The following is a 25380-nucleotide window of genomic DNA, read 5'->3' as shown; positions in this document are numbered from 1 at the left end:
TGGTAGTAAATGCATTACCACAGTATGAAGCTGATGTGGAAACTGATGTAGCAGAGCTGGAATTGAGTCAGCTTGCATTACATACAGCGGTAACAGACTCCTTATCTCAGCTCTTATCAGCCAAATTCAATTAAACCGGCTGATAAGTGGAAAAGCTGAAGATAGACAGCACAGTAATCCCGGAGCTCTCACCTCCCCCTCCCCTATCTGAGGAGCTCCGTTGCTCGTCAGCCCCTCCCTCCCCCCCTAAGAGCAGGCAGCTACGTCACTTGGGAACTGAGCAGATAAGCCCAGTGGCCATAGAAACGCAGTGTCAACAATGAAGTGAATAAATTAAGATAGCGGCCAAACAACGCAGTTTTGATAAAGCAGTGTATTTAGGAAAAGTCTTATATCCACATAAACTAGCAGTATAGATAGGATGCTTTTCATGGGACAACCCCTTTAATTGGTTTATAGCCAATTCTGTGTATTATCAGCTTCTTATCTACAACCTTGCAACGTGGGACTTCAGCCCAAAACAGACAAAAATGTGGTAAGAGGGGAATTGCCGTCTCCCAGCTTTATGGCATACATTAAACCAGAATTCTGGCGTATTTAGCTTAGGACATTTATCTCTAATCTGATTTATTTTCCAGTGGAATAGAATGAAGAAGATGAATATTTATATATTTTTTATCCAAAAACCACCTTTTTTTTTTTTTTTTTTTTTTTTTTAAAACATGTCTTCCTGTCACTAAATCTGTGTAATGTGATATACTGGGAACGCAGTCAATCTGCTTTTGCTCATTTCTAACATTCTCCTCTAGAGGAAATAACAGAAAAACATGAAAAGATGCCATCTGTGATTAAATATTATGGAGATAGAATTTCCTCTTCCCTCAAGAAAAAACTGGGCTCCTAGGTACAATAAATAAGATTTATAGGATACATAATTCACATCAACAACTGACCACGTCCATAGGAAGTACAATCATAACCATTGAGTATCTCTTATCATGTGAATGTAGGGCACCTGTCCCCGATACTCCATTGCCTGCCGCTATAGTCCGTTTGGTTGTGTGTAGTGCTTTAGTCCCGAAAAATCCAGTGCCCCATTAGATGGCTGAGACCAATTGGTGGCCTTTGTGGTCACTGAAGTGAAGGAGCATGTACAAGTATGTTTTTCCTTTTATGTTATACCTACCCAGGGCCCATCCCTAGTTTTCTCAATTCCAGGACACTCGGCCATCAATATTAGATCAGTGAGGGTCCGACTTTGGGGACTCCTGCAGATGACCAGTACCGAGGCACCGCTGTCCTATAGACTTTAGTAGGGCAGCCCTGCAGTACCTACACTCACCCTACAGCTTCTGTGCGCTCTCCATCCTCATTATACTATTATTATATACTAGCCTCTGCCCGTGACTTCATCTGCGTGTTGTTGTCGATGATACGCTTATATCTAGCCAATTGCTTCTGTCGATGATCCGCCTGCATTGGCGTTTCAGCTCTGCTACATCTCTGCATATGCACAGTATACCCAGCTCTGCTACATCTCTGCATATGGACAGTATACACAGCTCTGCTACATCTCTGCATATGGACAGTATACCCAGCTCTGCTACATCTCTGCATATGGACAGTATACCCAGCTCTGCTACATCTCTGCATATGGACAGTATACCCAGCTCTGCTACATCTCTGCATATGGACAGTATACCCAGCTCTGCTACATCTCTGCATATGGACAGTATACCCAGCTCTGCTACATCTCTGCATATGGACAGTATACTCAGCTGTGCTACATCTCTGTATATGGACAGCATACCCAGCTGTGCTACATCTCTGCATAAGCTCTGCTACATCTCTGCATATGGACAGCATACCCAGCTCTGCTACATCTCTGCATATGGACAGCATACCCAGCTCTATCTACATCTCTGCATATGGACAGCAAATCCAGCTGTGCTACATCTCTGCATAAGCTCTGCTACATCCGGAAATTTGGATGAAAGGGGTCTTCTTATGTCAGTGTCTGAGCAGCTTGTGTGTAATAGACGGCTGAACGGATTTTGATGAAATTAGGCACAGCTCTCACCCCCCATCGAAGCCTTAACCCCACATTCCCCCCCTCTGGCTCACACAAAGTCTACACCCCATATAGCCCTCTTGCCCACACACAGCCTGCATGTTCTGTTCTCACTTGCTATTCTCAGCAGCTTCTACACTGTCCAGTTCTAAACTATATAGCTCCGCCCACACAATAGCATGATCCTATCCTAGATAGCTCAAGGACCTTTGATGACATCATCAAGGGTCCTTTAGTCTAGTATGAACATGAATTAATTCCTAGCGGTGGTGAAGCCTTGTGTCTGCACCATAAATTATACCAGATGATGCCAATGGGTTAATTAATTATGTTTTTAATTATTGTTCTTTTTTTTTCCAATTCAGGTGTCTCACAAGTTGATGGATGAACTAGCAATTGTTACACATTTCAATCATGGCGATTGTATCATTTAGCAGGACATATATAGAGAAGTACTGATACTAATAAAGTACTTTGGCTGTGATAGAAAGCTTCTATTTAGGTGCGGTATCATACTATTCCTGTATTTCTGCTGCCATCTCTCCCCTACTGTTTATTCTTCTCCTCTCCATAGACAGAACTAGCCCGATAAGAGAAGAAAGAAGCATTTTTCTCTGCTAAGATACTGCTAAGCTATATGACAAAGTCACATAGACAATGTTTGTTGGAAACTTAGTGACCATTTCAATATCAGATATTATATTTTAGCAATAACTAGGCTAAGTTGTTTTTTTTGAGAACACAAACCCATAATTTTTTCCAACCTCTTTGTGGACCATTACTGTAGACAACCAGTCATTAGAGATGATGTTGTCAGTAATGTTCGTGAACGTGTCCTTTGCAGACAGGTTGTGAGAAATATATGGAATAGCTTTGCCTGCTCAATGTCACCTGCGACCAAATTACTGTGCTAATGACAATGTCTATCTAATCACATCAGTTTTCATCTGTTCAGTCATTACCTTTTTTTTTTTTTTAAAGAGCAATTGAAGGTCGATTAAAAAACGAATATGGATGATAAGTGTTACAAAACAGTCAATCATATCACAAGAAAAAAATGTACATTTAGGTATTGTTAGAATTAGAATTGCCCGAAGGTAATTCCCAATAACAGCTGCTAGGGAAAGGGAAGACAGAGACAATGAACTCTAAACCTGGGCCACCCCGTGTCCCTACCTCTTTGCCACAACTGTTCTAATGACAGGGACAACTGGATGACAAACCCTACTCTAGATAAGTGGAACACAGAACAGGAGCAGACAACACAGAAGAGGAATCAGCAAGCCAAGGGTCACACCAGAGAGAGACAAAACAGTACCAAATCGCAATCCAAAAGAGTAGTCAAAAAAGCCAAAAGAAGAGCTCTGTAAATACAGTAGAAGGGCAAGGTCAGAGACACAATAGCCAGCAACCATGTGTGGGCTGTTGGGCACTTTAAGGAAGTCCAGAATCCACCCCAGGCTTGATTGCCAGATAAATTACCATAATCTGAGTATTGAGTCTTATGTTAATATAACCTTAGAATCATAAAAATATGTATTACTATGTAAAGGTTAGTATATTCTATTAATGTGTCTTCATTCACAGTGTAAGGTCATATTTCTAACAGGAGGATTCAGTTTTTGAATTAATAATTTTATTTACATACACAAGTTATCTTACAAATTCCATTGGTGATCAAATACCCAATATCACACTAATACTGATATCACACAATGCATGGGGGACGAGAGGGGTCGCCTGGGCTAAATGTATTGATGACTTATCCGATCAATATCAGATTGGTGGGGATCTGACACCAATAATATTAATATTAATCCAAGGGGCGCTCAGTGTTTGTCTGTTTTCTTTGCGCTACTATACAGGACACCAGGCATTCTATACATAGGGAAAGAATAAAGGCTTGCTGATTACATACATAAGACAGAACACATTTTATGAATTGTATGTATGTGAGAGTAGTAAGGAGAAAATGAAAAGACAAAATATATTGTATAGAAGCTAAAAAATCTCTAATAGGTACCTCTGGGGCTTTGCAGTATTGTACATAAGTCATAAGCAGGAACTGACATCATTGTAATTAAGTGCCCCCCCCCCTTTAGTGGAGATTTTATATATATTGACTAGTCGTATACCTGCCGTAATAAATTCTAATTCCCCGGGTGCCATTCGTTACTTTTCGACTTTGCCTAACTATCAGGGTCACAAGGCTATACCTAAACTTAGGGTCTGTTTATCTTCCTCCTTCTAAGCGTAACTCCGGATGGTTTGGATCCTGCGTGCGGCACCTCTATGAGTTCTGCACTGGAGCTTTGTTCTGAGCCCTGAGATCCCCACAGATTTCTAGAGCTAACAGGATTTGGCGCAGGATTCGGTAGAAGTTCATGTCCCTTGTGATCCGAAGAACTCTCTTATTGGAGTCAAATGTGGGCAATCTAATGTTTCAACAATACTGTGCCAAAGTTTTAGGCATGGAAATATGCTGCAAATGAAGAATGCTTTCAGAAATCGAAGTGTTAGCAAAACTTGTTTTTGTCAATGAACAAAATGTAATAATCAAAACAGAAATCCAAATCCAGCCACTATTTGGTGGGATCGCCCTTTAGCTTCCATCAATTCTTCTAGGTACACTTCCAGACTGGTAGAGAGTAGCAAAAAACACTGCCATTCCGCAACTTTGTAACGATACGTTTATATCAGCTCTATGTTAGTCTGTTCTTATAGTCCATCATAGAAACAACAGAACGGACTCAACAGTAAAGAAGGAGCCAGGTCATGACGGATACTAATCCTACTATTTATAATGGGGTCTATCGAATATCTGATGTCCTCCATCGTGTCTGCGGACAATATAGTCCTGCATCTAGGACTTTTTTGTCCCGGACTATGCAACAGTGGCTTCTAAAGGAGTGCGATATGTGCCTTAGGCCTCGTTCACATCTGCGTTGGTATTCCGTCCGGGGGGGATCTGCAAGCGGTGTGCCAGTGAAAGCACACAGACCCCATAGACTATAATGGGGTCCGTGTGCTTGCCGCCAGATCTCCGTAGGGATCATGCGGACAGGAAAGTAGTTCACAATCTACTTTCCTGCCCACATGATTCGTGCGGCCAGTGTGTGGCAAGCACACGGACCCCATTATAGTCTATGGGGTCCATGTGCTTTTACTGCACAGCGCTTGCAATTGCATTTGGTATTCCACCCGGGGGTCCCCTTGCAAACTCCCCCGGACGGAATACCAGCGCAGATGTGAACCAAGCATTAGACCATATATTGTGATGTGACTTATGAAGGGCTGCTATACCCTACACGTATATTAGTCTTCTCTGTAATCAATGACTAGGGACAGATGCCAGTAGCATATAACATTACTATTACTCTTCACTGATGGCTGGGATAATATGCTGAGCTTGGGAAGGGAACTTATGCAAATCTTGCATGCAACGTCTAGCTGCAAAGGGTAATGTAAACTATCCTCTCCATTCCTCATGCCAGAAGGCAGCAAACAATCCTCGCCACTTCTACAAACAGCTGGAATGGATGTGACACTTGCACTTAGATATTCAAGTCATGAAACAGCGTATCAGCAATAACAGAAAGGAGCGGGTGTTCCTAATCCCTGCCACCAGAAGTAGATAATTGCTTCTGAACACTAATATATCAAATCTCTACTTTTGTACCCTGCAGCTTTATGTAAGAGGGCTTGAAGGAATATGAATTTTAATCAGACATTCCTTTACACAATAATACAAGTACAAGAATGTCACCCACAATCTTCAATTCTTACGGTCACACACGTTACAATCTTGGTAATGCACAAATACTGCAAAGAGATGATATAAAGTCATAACAAAATGGAAACAATAGGAAAGATTTATCGAAAGTGGCCAGTGCTATAAACCTTGTGCCAGTCTCCCCACCTCCCAAGTCCATGAATCTGTCACAGATGAAATAATACTCCAGGTCAGACAAGTGCTGTAAAACTGTCGCTGTCAAGCTCGGAGAAACTCTAATGTGCCGCCTACTATTCACACACATTCAAATTGTATCAAGCTCAGAGTCCTTGCCCAACTCCTACCTGTATACAGGTATTAGGCTGAATTCACATAGTGTAGCTGGGTGCAGTTAAAACTGTATCATATAAACTACTTTGGTGCATTTTCTTGATTTTATAGATGAAACACATTTGTTTAAAGGGATCCTATCATTGGATTCCCTTTTTTATGACTAACACGTAGGAATAGCCTCAAAAAAGTCTATTCTTCTTCTACCTTTAGATGTCTTCTCCGCGCCGCCGTTCAGTAGAAATCCTGGTTTTCATCGGTATGCAAATGAGTTCTCTTGCAGCATTGGGGGCGGTCCCCAGCACTCAAACAGCACTGGGGGCATCCCTAATGCTGCGAAAGAACTCTCCAGTGCCGCCTCCATCTTCTTCAGGAACGGACTCATCTTGTGTCTTCTTCTGTCCTGGGTTTCAATCTTCTAGGCCTTGGGCAGAGCCAACTGTGCATGTCTGGGCCACAAGAAAATGGCCGCTTACACAGTAAGCTGGTGTAAGTGGCCATTTTCTTGTGGCCGCTTACACAGTAAGCTGGTGTAAGCAGCCATTTTCTTGTGGCCCAGGCATACACAGTCGGCTCTGCCCGAGGCCTAGAAGATTGAAACCCAGGACAGAAGAAAACACAGAAGAAGATGGAGGTTTCACTGGAGATTTCTCTCTTAGCATTGGGGACGCCCCCAGTGCTGTTTGAGTGCTGGGGACCGCCCCCAATGCTGCGAGAGAACTCATTTGCATACCGAAGAAAACCCGGATTTCTACCGAACGGTGGCGCGGAGAAGACATCTAAAGGTAGGACAAGAATAGTCTTTCTTAAGGCTATTCCTACGTGTTAGGGAGAAAAAAAGGGAATCCAATGATAGGATCCATTTAACATGTTTCACTTTTGAAATTGAAATATACACCAAAAACTGCATCAAAGCTACATGCAGTTTTCTCCAATGCCCAGCTGCACCCTTAAACAAGCCTTCAAACAGTCCTTAATTATTTTTGTGCTTCTTCCTGTGCGCCCTTCTATCTGCACCCCACCTGTGTGCCCTACAACTTCCTACCTGCCTATGCATTGACCTGGTTTTTCTAATAAAATCATCATCGTATTCAGTAATGTCATCATCTTTCCCACTTTTGCGACTCATCCTGGCAATGGGATTTGTCTATGCCCTCACAATTCCTAACAGATTCCCCCTAGAGCCCCTATTACGATCACCTCCATCAATGCTCACATCTCCCACCTCTACATCAAAAACACTGGCAGTTATTATCCAACTCATCAAAAAGAGGAGGAAGAAGAGGAAGTCTTGGACTATGAGGAATATCTCAGAAGATAAGATAGGATAATCCTTTAATAGTCGCACCATGGGGAAATTCATGGTGTTACAGCAGGATAGATAATACAACAATAATACAAAAATAAAAATGCTAAAAACTAGTAGAAGGGATAGCACAGACTTAAGGATCTACTTAAGATGACTACTAGAGAATGGGACCTGAGTTGGTGAAGATAAAGAAACAATATATTGACGACATATTTTTTCTGTTGACTTCCCTTGCAACTGAGGCTGATACAATAGCCCCAGCTATCGGAGGAATTACACTGAATTACACTAGAGAGCTGATCGGGGCCATTTAGGATTCAGCAGATCATACAGACCCTGAACCTTGTGAAAGGTAAGCTCATCATAGGCTCATCGACCACTGAGTACACAATGGCCTGGAAGGCAAGGGAGGTCACAAACAATAGTAACAGCCGGCTCCCCAGTTCTATAGTTGTACAATTTTGTTCAGCTTCTTAACTCTTGAAAGGTTAAGAGTGGACAACCCGAATGTCTAACAGGCGATCCAGAACCAATTAAGAGAGCGGTGCATAAACAAATGCCCACAAACCTTAATGAACTGAAGCAACACTGCAAAAGAAAAGTTTCCAAAATGAAGTCAGAGAAAGTCTTATAGAAAACCATTCCTTCACGTTATTGTTGCTTATGGTGGATCTGCAAGTTATTGATTCATAGGGTGATTTTTTTTTTTCACATGACTTTTCCATTTTGTCTTCATTTCTGTTGAATAAATAACAGATTCTGCTTTGTGTTGTTGTTCATCGCAGGTTGCACTTACCTAATTATATGGACTTCTAAGGACCAGATATCTTTATTATTATTATAACCTGAATTGGGAAACAGTAGAATTTGAAGAAGGGGCACTTAGTTGTTCTCGTGACTGTATCAGAAAAAAAATCTTAAATTGTGAAATTTGGCCTATCCAGACTTCCTCTAAGACTCTGGACAGTGGATGACCATGTTCAATACCTGCGCCTGCGCTAGACACTGTGAATGGCTAGATTTAGAAATTTCCGTATACATATGCGCCTGTGTTAATGGGGCACCAGGAAATGCACTTCATGGGTTAATTGTAATATTAATTATATTGGATACATTTTGATTTATGAGATATAATAAGTATAAAAAATTGTAAACACTTGTCGTTTGTCTTAATTTAGCTTGATAATGACATTATTTTACACTATGTGTAGACAATACACCGGGCCGTGCATGGGTGCTCTCCAAATTACGGTGTCGTAACTCATCAGCTTTTTCCGGGATTTCTTTATTGAGTTACACAGTTAATTGAATTAGCCTTCCGCAATCTATTACTAAGCAGAGTTCAACAGGGAACGTGTCCTATCGGTGACAGCCACCGGTGCCCTCAGATTTTCTTCTCTACATTGGATACTTGTGCTAAATGGCATTTAAAAAAATTTGTATTGGCAGCCCTGATTTTTTTTTCCAAAAAAACTATTTTTTCCAGAAAATTATTGCAATTATTTCTCTTCCATCCATGTCCAGGGAGATTGGCCACAGTGCCAAAGGTTGTAACCTTCTTGATTATGTTCCACAACATGGATAAAGGAACTTCAAGATCTCTGCATACGGACTTGTAACCTCGAGATTGTTATTTTTCCACAATAACAATCTCTTCTCCTTTTTATGTTCTCCCTGCTTAGTGTAGCACACACAGATGCACAATACAAAGATTGAGTCATCTTCTCTCCTTTTTATCTGGTTTCACGTGCGATTTTTATATTGCCCACACTTGTTACATGCCTTGCCCACACCTGTTACTTGCCACAGATGACTTTGAACAAGCATCACATGTTGGAAACTAAGTTATTTACCAACAATTATGAAAAGGTTCCAACTATTTTGTCTGGCCCATTTTTGGAGTTTTGTTTGACATTATGTCCAATTTGATTTTTTTTTTCTATCAGATTTTTTGTGTTGTTCCAATACACACAAAGGAAATATATATAACAAAACATGTGCAAGTGCAATAATTTTCAGGAAAACTTTCAGTATCAGATGAGCAGTTCCTGCTTAAGACCAGCACCATTAACCCATTCATGTTCCCAAACAATATAGTAATAACAACTATATGACTTGTTACTAGAGTTGATTCGAATAGTATTCCAAACTATAGTTTCGAATACCTCGCTCCCATAGGAATGAATGGAAGTGGCTGAACAGCAAGGGGTTAAGCTCCGTCCGCTTCCATTCACTCCTATGGAACTATAGTTTCGAATACTATTCGCTCGTCTCTACTTGTTACCCATTGAGCCATCCTAGGTCCCCACCATTAACCTCATCACGTTCCCAAACCCTATACCAGTAACAACTATATTGCGGTATAATATTTAAAGTTACCCACTGGACCACCCTAGACTACAAAGGGCAATGCATATTAACCCTGATTTGCCCTAGATCACCAAAGATACTATTTATCAATCAATAAACCCCTTTAGTCCAGTAGGAAAGTTAAATGAGTATTACCACTAACCCATACATGTCCTGTACTGTTAGAAACCCCCTTTAAAATTCCCCTTATTCCCCCGTAAATTTTGCATGGTCAGTTACTCACTGGACGGTCTCTGTGTTCACAGCCGCACATTTTGATCATTGACTCTAGACGGCCACCAGACAGGTCCTCTAGGATGTGATACGCCTGGTCCTGCACAACAATATACAAAATTATAATAAGATAAACATCTTATGATCTGTCACCTCTGGTACAAAACAGAACATAGAGATGTTCCAGATTACATGTAACATATGTAGAGAGACCCCTCTAGACCTGAGATGTTAAAGAACAATCCAATGCCCACAGTAAAATGGCTGACGGCAGGGTGAGCATATCTGGACTATAACTGTACAGAACATAGGTCTTGGGTTTTACATCTAATTCATCCAAAATATATAGAAAAATGTAAAACTTCCCAAAAGCTGCTTCACCCAGCGCGTAATGGAACGTGAACCTCCCGATGGAAAGTGGGGTGTGTGAGCTGCATGTAATGGCGGGGCCGGACATTAATAGAGTCACATAAGGAATACAATATTAGGGTATCTGGAGGAAATGTAACATGAGATTATTGTAGTAAAACGCAGAAATCATTTGTATATCAATGTCTATCCAATGTATAGAACGCCAACGTATATAGTGGTCAACTTTGTTGCAAAATGTCTGGTTATGCCAAACCAATACAAAAATACATTAGGAATATACAAGCATATAACATACTAACAAACACTCCAGCAGAGAAACGGACCACAACGTCTGAAACAGCGATGAAGTGGGAGGATTTGTCATAGAGAAATAGAACATGTTGGAGGGTCCAAGAGACCCCGGACAATCCTACAGAAGATTATTTAGGGAAATCATTGATTTCGATATAGATAAGGGTTACGGCTTCTGAACTATAGAAGTACATGTGTACAATATGCACACACACATAGACACAGAACATGTATACACACATAGACACAGAACATGTACACACACATAGACACAGAACATGTACACACACATAGACAGACACAGAACATGTACACACACAGAACATGTACACACGCACATAGACAGACACAGAACATGTACACGCACACATAGACACAGAACATGTACACACACACACACATACACACACAGAACATGTACACACACATGCACACACAGAACTAGTACACACATACGTACATACACAGAACATGTACACACACAGAACATGTACACATAGACACACACAGAACACGTACACACACATAGACAGACACAGAACATGTACACACACAGAACATGTACACACGCACATAGACAGACACAGAACATGTACACGCACACATAGACACAGAACATGTACACACACACATACACACACACAACATGTACACACACATAGACAGACACAGAACATGTACTCACACACATACACACAGAACATGTACACACAGAACTAGTACACACATACTTACATACAGAGAACATGTACACACACACATAGACAGACACAGAACATGTACACACACACATAGACAGACACAGAACATGTACACACACATGCACACACAGAACTAGTACACACATACGTACATACACAGAACATGTACACACGCAGAACATGTACACATAGACACACATATAACATGTATGCACGCACCACATAACTGGAGTGGAGTCAGGGATTGATTACTCTGGTCTGCAGCAGCCTAATATAATCAATCCCTGCAGTGCAAGACTCCGGGGAGGAGGAGATGTCGGGCCTGTGCGGACGCTTGGAAAGTGATAGTGCTGCCCACCCGCTATATTTTACGTGGCAAGGAGTAGCCTTAAGAAAGCCTATTCTTCTCCTACCTTCAGATGTCTTCTCCGTCCCGCCGTTCGGTATAAATCACAGTTTTCGTCGGTATGCAAATGAGTTCTCTCGCAGCACTGGGGGCGTCGCTAATGCTGTGAGAGTACTCTCCAGCCCCGCTTCCATCTTCTTCAGGAATGGCTTCTTCATGTCTCTTCTTCTGGCGCTGGGGGTCAAACCTCTAAGCCTCGGGCAGAGCCAACTACGCATGCCTGGGCCACAAGAAAATGGCCGCTTACTTACTATGAAATGTGGGCATCACAATAGGCACCTAGTGTGTAGATGGATATAGAAATGGATAGATGTATGTTACACTAATGTAATAATAACACGTACAATAGGGGCCTCAGGTAATATGACTGGTATATCTGGGTTGGGGGGGAATATTTTATTTTAGTCTTTTTTGTGGTTTAATAAAGAACATTGATGGAAATTGGGTTGTTTGGGAGATAAAGGAATGAGATCATCCTTGTGCGGGGTTGTCGCGTCCAATAACCAATATCAGGTCTGGTCAATGATGTGAATTTCTTGCACAATGTTTCTCCTGCCTGTAGTCTGGATCTTACGATCTGGTTACTGCAGGGCTCTGCCTCAATTTTTCCATTGGATTTTTTCAGTTTTTGCAAAACTTAAGCCATATTCACATGGAGGGTTTTTGGACTGGATTTTGACGTGGGGGTGGCCTCAGAATCCGGTCCAAAAAAGGCTACCTGCAACTGGATGCTGGTGCAGTGCATACAGTGCACCGGCATCCAGTTCTCCTCCGGATTGGGCCCAAATGAATGGTCCTAGTTGGATGGGAGGCGTCGGGCCACAGACTCTGTGGTGGATTTCGCCTCAAGAAACAGCATGTCGCTTCTTTTTTCCACGAGCAGGGAACAAACCGGGGGGTCGGTTTAGGTCTTTGGTGTCGGTCGGGAGAGGGGCTCACGTCCAAAGTTTGCATGGGACCCCACCGTTCCTGGTAATGCCACTGGCATTGACTGAATTTCTATATTGATCCAGGTTTGTTCCCCGCTCGTGGAAAATGGAACTCATTGAATTCAATGGTAAGCGTTTTTTTGAGACAGATTTTGACGTGGATTCCGCGTCAAAATCCTGACCAAAAAACTCCGTGTGTATCCAGCTTTATTGTATACTGTGCATGTGTCGGGGGCTCAGTGAGGTATCTCATTAAGGCGGTTATAGGGCTGAGTGGCGCGCATGCGCAGTGGTAGTAGACTGATTTTCAAGGAGGGAAGGGGCGCCATCTCCACTTCAGGCAGCAAAAAAGTCGACCCTGATACTAGTTACACTAATGTACAGTATATAGACCCATGTATAGTATGTTGTATGGCGGATTGGGCGCTAGTAACACTGACGTAGATCATGCCCCATAACCAGTTCCTATATCATTTGGTGTACCTGGTATTTCTTGTATATTATTACTAGTAAAGTGGAAGCAGTTGTAACACCATTGGCGCCAAGGTGCGAGCGCTGTGACGCCGAGCCATTACCATATTATTAACAATCATTAACTCTATTCCAGGGACCTAATGGCGTTTTAACGATTCTTCGGCTAAGCCGACCCTCACTTCAGAAGCGGGCGCCCCTGTGGACTCTCTTTTGAGTGCAAAATGAAATGTTTGTCATTTTCCTTTTCTATATTTTTCCATCAACAACATTAATTACACCGTGAGCGCACGGCTCGTGTACTGCGCGGTGCAATATGTCGTCCTTTTATCGCAAATGCGAGCGCTGCAGGTATACACTTTACCATATGGGATTGTGAAGCAAATGACAAGCTATAAGTCTCCAGCTGTGTCCGACGCAGGCAATGACGTCATCCTCCGATGTGTTCCTTATACGATTAGCACATTGTGTATGGAAATAATGCGTTAGTGAACACTTTCCCGGTGTTACCTGATACGTAATTTACAGAGCCCTAATGTGCGCCCGGGTGGTGAGTGGTACATGCCAACTGCACGTGTGGGCAGAACACAGACAAAGCAGTTCCTTGTAAATATGTGATTTCTATTTGTTTTTATTGCAGTGATTCATTACTTGGTCACATTTTATTTTCTATACTTGCATATAAACAACATACTTATTGGCGCATTCACAAAGCCAGATCCAAAAATCTGTGCTGGACTGGAGACGGCTCTCCCGGCTTTTGTAGATGTGAATAGTATTAGAATAAATGGCTGGTGTCTGATTTTTTCATTATATTAGATGATTAGTAGTTAGCCTTGTTATATTGGGCCACCATAGTACTAGAGGATCTTCCGGGGGACCAGGGCTGCAACACAATAATGGTCCAGCAGAAGACGCACAATTGTGAAGGGTGCTAGGGTCTGTTGGAGGGTCCACAGATTCGCGTTATCTGGAGAATCGGAAAGACTTCAGTCTGACACTGAATTTCTATATTGATCTGCTGGTGTATCAGATCCCCGCACTGTCCACAGCGGCACAATTGGGAAGACTTATCAGCAGTGTCATAGGGAGCCTTGAAATACAAGGTGCAAAAATGACACAAAACATCAGACACGAAAAACTTGGAGCAAATAGCTACGTATGTTACAAACTAGAAAATAATGAAACAATATAAAGTACATACAAAGTATAAAGGGTAATAACTAAAGATGAGCGAACACTAAAATGTCCGAGGTTCCAAATCCGATTCGAGCAGCCGCAAACTGTTCGAACAGATTTCGAACCCCATTATAGTCTATGGGGGGAAATGTTCGTTTCAGGGGTAGGCAAAATTCGATACAATTATACTTACCAAGTCCACGAGTGACGGTCGGGCTGCATTCCCCTTGAAGTCTTCTCCCGGCGCAGCGTCCCCGCGGTGTCTTCCGGCTGGATTTCACTCTGCCTAGGCATTGGGGCCTAGGCAGAGCCGACTGCGCATGTGCGGTCGGCTCTGCCCGGCCCGACACCTGAGCAGAGCCGACTGCGCATGCGTGGGCATGCCCGCGCATGCGCAGTCGGCTCTGCCTAGGCCGGATGCCTAGGCAGAGTGAATTCCACCCGGAAGAAGACGCGGGGACGCAGCGCGGAGAAGACTTCGGAAAGGTAAGAGAAGAACGTATAGCATTCTGCCAATCAACGCTGGTTCTTCATCGAACCTTAAACTTCGAACAGCTAGTAGTGTTCGATCGAGTACAAGTATTTTGAATACTGTAGTATTCGATCGAACACCTACTCGATCGAACACTACTCGCTCATCTCTAGTAATAACCCTTATGTATCATACACATTAGATGCCATCCCCTGCATTGCCTTATCATGTCTCCCCTTTCTGTATTAAGGAAAACAGGAGCATTTGATAGGTAACAGCCTAAAACATTGGAGGAATTGGGTCAGAAGTGGATTTTGGTCAAGAGGTCATGCTCTTGGATGAGTGATGCTCAATGTAACTTATCATACAGTGATGAGTTGGCTTAAGAAAGACCTGTTTGACTACAATATGCTAGGGTCACACTAGGGCTATGGTCTTTTGTGGACCCTAAACAATGGAGAGCCGGATTGCTACAACACAAAGACTGGGGAACCCCATTGACTATAATGGGGTCTGCCAGGTGTCCACCATTTCAGAAAGAAGACCTCCGTGTAGAGCTCCTCTCTGGCGATTTTCGGAGGTTTCTGCGATGGAGTCTCCAGCAAAGCCTGTAGTGTAGATACATCCTATTATCAACGTCAAGTTAGCTGTATCTTCCTTCCATCCTTGAAAACCCATAATTCTAAATATAGGCTCATGCTGCCATAGCATAGGTATTATAGGCACAGTTATCCACCTGCTTCTATGTTCTGTCAGGGCAAAATTATAACCAACCATATTAATCTTAGGAACAAGCATATTTATTATGCCTTTTAGGCCAATTTCCTGGCACACACGGCATAGAAAGTCACAATGTTTTGTGCAAACTGGGTTTTTGCAAAAGCAAGTGCAACTTTTTGCTTTTTTCTCCACTTTTGCCACATTCCGGAAAAGGTCATGGCAAGGTCCATTGGCATAATTGATGCTGGAAATCTACGCTAATGATAAGCTGGCATAGATCTCATTGTCCTCATGTATGTGGAGACGTGCATCTTGTCATACATGGGGTGCACCCTCTGCCGACTCAGGAGTTATGAAGTCTGCCATTATTAAGTCCAGTCCATCTAAATCTCTCCCATTCCTTTAATCGGGGCCGGTCCTATGCCCATTTTTTGGACAATCTGATCATTTCCTATTTTGTCCATGTGCACAGATCCATCAATATACTGAAGCCTGAGGGATCTGTGAAATCAGCTATCCCATAGGTGCAAAGCGGCCATGAAAAAAAAAAAAAAATTTGCATCAATTTTACATGGACTTTTTTTTTTTTTTTACAAAGTTTGTGTGAACAAAGCCTAAGAATATCTGAGTTTTTCCGATCTCCTCCTTTAAGGATATGAACTGGTTGTTGGTTCTGTTCTGTGATTTCCAATGCCTACAGTATTATCCTGAATGACAGCGGAGCGAAGTCTTCAGGTGCAGAGACACAGGCGCTTTCCATTAGGGAATTAATTTAAGGCAAACAAAAAAAATCCCAAAAATAAGTAGTCTGAGATGGATCATAAAGTAAGCCAATATTTATACAAGTCCAGACAGGGAGAAGGGACATGGAGAAGCTCCAGTCCAGAAGCTCACACACGACAAGCCTTATGTATTGGCGGCCTAGATGATATTATACATCTCAAATATATGAATCTCTTCATGTAAAATAATAGAACAGACTGAAGTTGACCCTGGCGAAAATTCAGGCAGCACTTTTCTCTCCACATTTTTCGTGTGGAAACCACATGGACCCCATTATAGTCTATAGGGTCCACGGGTTTCCTTAGGTAACTGCTTATATATGCAGATTAGCTTCCCGTTTCGGGGGTCCCTGGAACGGAAACCCATGCACAAATGGAAACCGGGCTTGGTCCACTTTTTCCTTCTTGAATAAACATTGCAATAAATGTTGCAAAATAAACAATAAACAATAAATGTTGCAAAAGCTCACGGCTTTGTGCTGTGCTCGATAAAAATGTCCCAACAGGGACAGAACTACTTCCATGGCAGCTGCTATGGGGACACCCGCCCTGCTTTTTTTTCTTACCAATACCCACTCCTGTCCACGGCCTCCTCTACTTCCCTTCAGCCTCCAGGGGGGCCCCATGTACACACAAGTCCTGAAGGGAGTCAGGACGTCGCTGACACTGTTCAGCGTCAGGATGCGGTGTGTGGCACATATGGACCCCGAGAGGTTGAAGGTCAAGTGGAGGAGGCTGTGGGCAGGGTTGAGGATCAGTAAATGAAGAGCGGTAATTACGTGCTACAAAAGAGGTTAGAGCCGAGGGTCCTGGGCTCATTGTAAAAGGCTGCACGTCAGGGCAGATCCTCAGAGCAAGAGGAGGCGTCTGGGTCTGTCCTGAGATACTGAAAGTCTATTGAGACCATACTGTGCTATTTTGTTTGTTCGTGTGGTTGGTAGTAAGCCACATGTATAGTTAACTTCATACCATTTAAGTTAGTGTTCGGACGAGCAGGGTTTTGTTTGACGTTTTGCCTGAAGTTAAAGCTGTATTTTATTTTGCTCCTTTTGTGCCTGAAGTGATGGTTTATTTATTTGCTGTTTTTTTTAAAAAAATAAACCTGTTTGCACCAGACATTGTGTCCCCGTCTCTGACTGGTTGGGTCCGCACCATTGCTGCTACCGAGCACATCCCCCACATCTATCACAAAGGCGTTAAGCACTTCATTGCCCTAATCCCATTATTTTATTGTTCACTCCTTATCCTTGATAATAAAATACACAAATGTTGAATGTACAGTTTTTGGAATTTTTTGCTATTATACAATTTGCAAATAAGGAAGGACAGAGAAAGCTGATGTATGACACGAGAAATCCCATTCATATACAAGCAAGAGCTTTGTGCCATGACCAAGATTACTTAGCAGTGTTACCATAGCAGCCCCGGACCATTCTTAAAACATGGTGTCAGTGAGCCCTGATGGGGTCGTACAACTGGATTGCAATGTTTTATCATGGTCTAGCCAGTAAATGCAGCGTGGCCTTCTATTCTATATACTGCACACGGCAATATACCAGGGCACTGCGGGGTTTACATTGTTTGCGCGTTTTATTACTAATAAAGTTTATTTTTCAGAAAATAAATATTTGCAAAATTTCCAGTTTATTTCATGGTGTTGATCTGAGCATGTCCATTCGCTGACGCCAAAGTCTTCGTGTGTGTCGTTTGGTCTTTCAAGTGCCATTTAGCAATTCCTTATGTGCAGAACCAGTGATGCCTTGACGATCTTTCAGTCTCTAATTATGCTTTGTTTTTGAGCTGCTTTGTGCATTTCTTCTGATTTGTGGCTCTATACAGAGAGCGGGCTATAAATGTGGCTTTCTGCTCAGGTAAGCGGCAACGCTCAATCATTAACATTACTGTTTCTTCACTGATTATGTAACGGCAAACACAAAGCTGTCATGGCTGATGGACGGAGATTATAACACGGCGGCTTGTTCTGCTAAATGCAAATATATTCATAGGTTTACAGTACAAAAATAAGGAAAACTTCCAATGTCCATGTTTGTGATCTGAAATGAGCAGAAGGATCTTAGTACTCAGTGGTCGCCGCACAATGAATTCTTGCCGTGAGGGATGTATGTTTATTCAGGGGTCACAGGTGTTTTTTAGGACTACAGCATAGGGCACAGCTTATATAGGGGTGTAGGGTATGACATATCTTTCCTCTGCAGCACAGCATAGGGCATATTTTATTCCAGGGCGCAGTTTGTGCATACTTTCTTTCAAAGGGTATAGTGTAGGACATACTTTTATTTGGGCGTTTTAGCATTGAGTTTCGGGTGTATTTTTACTCAGGGACACAGTGTCTTGATTTTGCAATTACACAGTCCAGTTACATTAATGCGACCACCTGTCACAATCCAGAATAACCCCCTTTGGCAGAGCGGACCGCGGTGAGACCTGCAGGAAGAGAGGGGATGTTGTGATGATGTCACTGGTATGTTGAGCCGACTCCAGTGCCGTGGCCAGCTGCGCTAGGTTACGTGGTTGAGCATCCAGTGCGAAGAACCCGATTGAGGTGGTCCCACAGATTCTCGATTGGGTTCAAGTCCGGGGAATTCGCTGGCCAAGGGAGTACAGTAAACTCATCCTGGTGCTCCTCAAACCCCTCATGTACACGGTGAGCTTTATGACACGTCACATTGTCCTGCTGGTAGATGCCATCATCCCAAGGAAAAACAATTTGCATGTAGGGGTGAACATGGTCCGCAAGGATAGATGCATACTGGTGTTGATCCATCCTTCCACAATGATGAGTGACCCAGATGACTGATGACACGCGCCTTCTGCCATTGGTTATTTAACATTGGCATTAAAAGTAGGCGCTGGTCCCATTACTATGACTGGATTGTGAAGTTACAGGGATGGGCTGCAAAAGTGAGAAGCCGAAGACATCTGGGAGGACAAACTGTGTAAAAATGAGTTAATATACAAAGAAAGCAGAAACATCACAAATGTATTAGGTTCCATGACAGTACCTGGAATCCAGAACTCTGTAAAGCCTCATGCATATGATCGAGTGTGCAGGCCGTGGGGGGGACACTGTTATACATCTGAGTGTCTTCCAAGTGCCTTCAATCCCCGATTACGGGTTCCTTCCCGATTTCACAAAGCACGATAGGACCTGCTCTATAATCACTGGGATGGAACATCAGAAGCCACCTTGGACGGCACATCTGTCCCTGGAGCCTTAATCTTCAACCAGTGGCGGATCCAGGGTTTGCGGGGGCCTGGGCAATTGACTTTGGCGGGGCCCTACTTACTGGGGGTCTCGCACTTCTAACCTGTACTTCCCAACTGTTGAAGACTAGAAAGAGGGAACAAAACGTGCGGCGCGCACAGCGCGCTGCAGAAAATTAGGCCCCGCCCACTTTTATGTTGACTCTACCCATTCTCATTCAATTTTCATGTGATTCCACACAGTATAATCCTCCTACAGTCACCCGTAAATTATATCTCCCCCCCCATTTTCATATACACCCTTCATCTACCCCTAGTTTCATGTCCCCCCCCTCTATCTCTGTCCCCAGTTTCATGCCATTCTCCCCCTTTATCTGCCCACAGTTTCATTTCCCCCCCGTCTCTGCCCCAGTGTCATGCTGTTCTTCCCCCCTTCATCTGCCCCAGTGCCATGCCATTCTCCCCCCTCCATCTGTCCTAGTGTCATTCTGTTCTTCCCCCTTCATCTGCCCCAGTGTCATGCCATTCTCCCCCCTCCATCTGCCCCAGTGTCATGCTGTTCTCTCCCCCTCTATCTGCCCCAGTGTCATGCCATTCTCCCCCCTCCATCTTCCCCAGTGTCATGCCATTCTCCCCCCTCCATCTGCCCCAGTGTCATGCTGTTCTTCCCCCCTTCATCTGCCCCAGTGCCATGCCATTCTCCCCCCTCCATCTGCCCCAGTGTCATGCCATTCTCCCCCTCCATCTGCCCCAGTGCCATGCCATTCTCCCCCCTTCATCTGCCCTAGTGTCATGCTGTTCTTCCCCCTCCATCTGCCCCAGTGTCATGCCGTTCTCCCCCTCCATCTGCCCCAGTGTCATGCCATTCTCCCCCTCCATCTGCCCCAGTGCCATGCCATTCTCCCCCCTTCATCTGCCCTAGTGTCATGCTGTTCTTCCCCCTCCATCTGCCCCAGTGTCATGCCGTTCTCCCCCTCCATCTGCCCCAGTGTCATGCCATTCTCCCCCCTTCATCTGCCCCAGTGCCATGCCGTTCTCCCCCCTCCATCTGCCCCAGTGCCATGCCGTTCTCCCCCCTCCATCTGCCCCAGTGCCATGCCGTTCTCACTCACACACACTCACACACACACTCACCATTCCTCGTTCCCTCGCAGCTCTCTCCCTCAGACACATATTGTAGCCGCGATGTGATGACGTCATCACATCGCGGCTACAAATGCAGGAGGTCGGAGCTGTCACAGCTCAGCTCTGGCTTTAACGCTGAGCTCCGGCCTCCTGCATTTGTAGCCGCGATGTGATGACGTCATCACATCGCGGCTACAATATGTGTCTGAGGGAGAGAGCTGCGAGGGAACGAGGAATGGTGAGTGTGTGTGTGAGTGTGTGTGAGTGAGAACGGCATGGCACTGGGGCAGATAGAGGGGGGAGAACGGCATGGCACTGGGGCAGATGGAGGGGGGAGAACGTCCTACCGCCGATGAGATGAAATACATAGGCGTTTAAAGCAGGAGCTGTGAGCTCAGCTCCTGCTTTAACGCTGAGCTCAGTTGGAGTCGGGACATGCCGACCGGGACCATTTTGTTAGGTCCCGGCCGCGCCGCGGGGCCCCGCTGAGCTCGCCCGGCCCTGGATCCGCCCCTGTCTTCAACTATTGGTTTTCACTGGGTTTGGGTAGTCACAATTCAGATTAAAGAGGTCCTCAGGCATCCGGGAGTCTTGTGTCGCTCAATCCCATCCGTAAGGAAGCATCTGCTGGGGTCTACCGACTATTGGATAGGAAGGAATCTTGGTTTTCTATTCTACCGCAGGTGTCCAAATACTTATTGGTAGACAGTGTAGAAGATTCCCAGTGGAAAGTAGCTGGCCGTTCAGTAAATGAGACACTTATAACTCTTCACATAAGATATATTGTCTTCTTTCTTCACCCTAAGAATGTATGTATCAGAAATCAGAGTCCAAAAAGCTTGGGCCAGCGCCTTTTTGTATTGGTGGTGCCCAAAACTGCACTGGTTTGCAAATGGTGGAACAAACACAGCGCATCCAAATCGGTCCAGATCTTTGGATCTGTATTATGAGCGACATGTCAACATGAAAGGGTTTACAGGATACATCGAATTCTATTTGCAAGCTATTGTTCACAGCATGAATAGTTGTATCACATAGGTGAATGGTACAAGGTGCCATCTGAGACTATAGGGCCGAGCTGGAGAAAATAGAAGGGTTTTGGCTATGGTGGGAGGAAATGCTTGTCAATGTCTACCGAGGAAATATAAGACTTCTGTATGCAGATAGTGATCGTGACACCTGATTAATATCAAGATGGCAGGGAACATCATCTTCATATTAAAAGGATCATCGCAGGTCATTTACACTGAATATTGCTAAATAAGATGACAAAATCTTAATCCAGGCTTTACTGATGATAATTGAAATTTTTACTCAGTCAGCCTCAAACTTAGCGTACGATGTATCAGCGTATTGTTACATAGACTCTGGTTTGATAGACCATGGAACGTGAACATGTAGCTTGTAATTATAATTATATATATAGATTTAGGATTTCTAGATGGGATAAACATGTTTTTTTAAACATACAAACTCCTTGCAAATGTTGTCCTTGGTAGGATTCAAACCCAGGACTCCAGTGCTGCAAGTGGCAGTGCTAGCCGCTGAGCCACCATGTTAAACGTGTTTCAATACAGTCCTCTATAGAAATGCTCTAATATCTAGAATTACTATTAATAACATATTTCCATGGTCATGTTGACCGTTCTGTAGGCAGCATGTTACAATGCGAAGGGTGCTGAGCAGACTGATATAGTTTTATGAGTCCAATGGGCGGTCGGGCTCAAGGATTGACAGTCTTACCGAATCTTTTCCCATAATACTATATAATAATCTGTGGAATTCCTCTTGTTGTGTAACATCCGTTACTTCTATTATTAAACACGATATATTGGTCGATAAACAAAGCGTCTAACACATGGGCGATGTATGGAGACGTTTGTAAATAATACTCCTCTGTAGGGGAAAGAGATGTGAAACCAAACCAATCAGCTCCAGGTATTGTTGTCCAGACTGACATCCTTTATGGAGTTAATGGCGCTGCAGTCCTGCATTTATCCAGATGTGCATTGAAAGATGTGAAGCCTTAAATGTAAACAGGAGGGACCTTCACCCCAAGGGGTTAGGCTAAGACCACATCTCCGTACACTTCTTATCCTCCTCACTCATTCTCATCCTCTGTCTCCTCCTGGGAAATTAGGAGCTGGCGATGACCTCTGTGTTTTATATACATTTTGTAGGTGTAAAAAGAACTTGTCAGCTCTGGTTCGCAGGATTCCAGGAGATGGAATTAGTTTGCGGCTGTCCAGTGGGCTTTGTGTGTAGGAAGACTTGTCCCAGTTTAGATAAATGTGAAAAGTGAATTTCAGAGATTGACCCTCCTGCTGAAGTGTATTAGGTATGAGCTTTTTGGACTATAAATTCTATGCATATTTATATAAAGTATATGGTACACTATGACGAGGCCTCCAAGGAAGACCATTGTCCAGGGTGCACCATCCACTCGTCCTCCTTAGACTGTCGGGATCTGGTTGCCGCACCTTTAACGTTACGTAACGTCCATCTCTTCTCGCGAGGAGTTCTGGTGAAGACGTCTGGGGCCGGTCTTGGCTGGCAGAGGTGTGTTGCGTTTAGGTAACATATTCTACTACTCGACGTTGTCAGCCCATTTCTGCTCCTGCTCTCCTAAAGCCTGTTCTTAACCAATCTTGTTGTTATTGTGGCCTTGCATCTGAATCCTAACATGAATATCCCAATGAGGTCCTTCCAGTGATGGGGTCCAGGGTGAGACTTCCCACAGCCCAATCTATGTTGGATCACCGATGGGTTGCTGTTTCTCTAAGCCGCCAGCAGCAGACTCCCCAAAGCTAACGCCTTGGAGGGGTGACAACGTGTCCAGGTCTAGTCCATACTGCGCCAGTGACACGCCACACAGACGCCACAAGCTGTCCTTTCCTTCTGCTCAGTCCTCCATTACAAGTGGCATTGCTTCAATCTGTCCGCTTACCATTTGCTTCTTTGTGATATACTTCAGGCCTGGTTAGGGTAAACCACAATGACACCACTTGCCTGTGGGTCCCCCAAAACCATAATAGGTGACCCAATATACAACATTTCAGGCTCCAACTTCCAGCTTACCCCCTCTCTTACAGAGAACAAGCCCATTCTGGCCTCCAGCCCATCAGCACTTCCATGATGGACAAGATGTTTTGGGGCCATTGAGCGATAGGTTTACAATGGCTCCTCTGTGCATTATACAAAGTCTAGCATGGTAACTAAAATAACCACAGCGCCCCCGGAGCTCTGGGGACAGACCTGCTGCCTGCATTAACTAGTGCTGATATTAACCCTCCAACATGCTTGATCTCTATGATTATTGAGGTAGATCTATCAGCCCAAGGTTAAAGCCTTATCGACACATCAGTGTTCTCCATCACTGGAAGCCAAAACCAGGAGCCGGTGATGGAAACCTTTCCATTACACCCAGGGCTGTGGAGTTAGTTACTCCCTTTGACATCGTCTTAGACGTGAAATGATTCGTTATTTGCTTTATATTACACAAAAGGATTGATATTGTATGGTTTTTTTTCCCCTATCCACTCGTCTTTGTAGAATGGGAGGAAATCCATGCAAACACGGGGAGAACATACAAACTCCTTGCAGATGTTGTCTTTGGCAGGATTCAAACCCAGGTCTCCAGCACTGCAAGGCTACAGTGCTAACCACTGAGCCACCATGTTGACCCGATATAGTAGTATTTGACTAATAGTTTGTCACATATTCAGGCACAGGTTCACATCTGCGTTTGGGTTTCCATTCAAAGAGTCCTCTTGGCGACCCCCCCGAATGGAAACCTATACCTATACCTGGGAAAACATGCGGACTCCATAGATTATAATGGGGTCTATGTGGTTTCCACTCAGTTTCCTACAAGAAGCACTTTTCTCTCTGCATGGTTCGTATGGAAACCACATGGACCCCATTATAGCCTATGGAGTCTGCGTGTTTTCCCAGGTGACCGCTTTTCTGTGGGTATAGGTTTCTGTTTGGGGGGTGCTGAAGGCAGATGTGAACCGGGCCTGACTTCCATGAGAGATCAATAGCTAGCTTTATTGTGAATTTGAGGATTTTTACTGCTTTTGTCTAACCAATGGCATCCATCCATTGACATCCATTTATGAAGCTGGTGCTTGGTTTGGCCTACTGACTGCACAGCCCTGAATCATCCTGATCTTTGTGGCGTCTCCATTGCTGGTTTGGGCAAACACTGACGTATGAATAAGGCCTGAAACAATAGAGTGATGGTCAAATAAATATATGGCCTACGGCATCTGGTGACGTGAATGTCTGGGGCTTTGTTAGATGTGAGGCCTTCTCCAGGCTCACAGTATTATAGTCGCCTTATGTGGATATTAGAGATGAGCGAGTACTGTTCGGATCAGCCGATCCGAACAGCACGCACGCATTGAAATGAATGGACGTAGCTGGCACGCGAGGGGTTAAGCGGCCGGCCAGCGTCAAAGCGGAAGTACCAGGTGCTTCCATTCATTTCAATGCGTGCGTGCTGTTCGGATCGGCTGATCCGAACAGTACTCGCTCATCTCTAGTGGATATAACACCCCACTCCATTACATTGACAGTAAATGTCAGCAATGCTTTTCCCAGGGCTAAGCCACATACTGACAGCATGTCATCTCTTGCAACGGATAAGAAGACAAGCATTTTTTTTTTTTTGTTCCAG

This window comes from Leptodactylus fuscus, chromosome 11 (assembly GCF_031893055.1).
Source record: "Leptodactylus fuscus isolate aLepFus1 chromosome 11, aLepFus1.hap2, whole genome shotgun sequence".
In the NCBI taxonomy this organism is placed as follows: Eukaryota; Metazoa; Chordata; class Amphibia; order Anura; family Leptodactylidae; genus Leptodactylus; species Leptodactylus fuscus.
The sequence above is the reverse complement of the archived record's forward strand: the minus strand, read 5'-3'. Positions refer to the sequence as shown.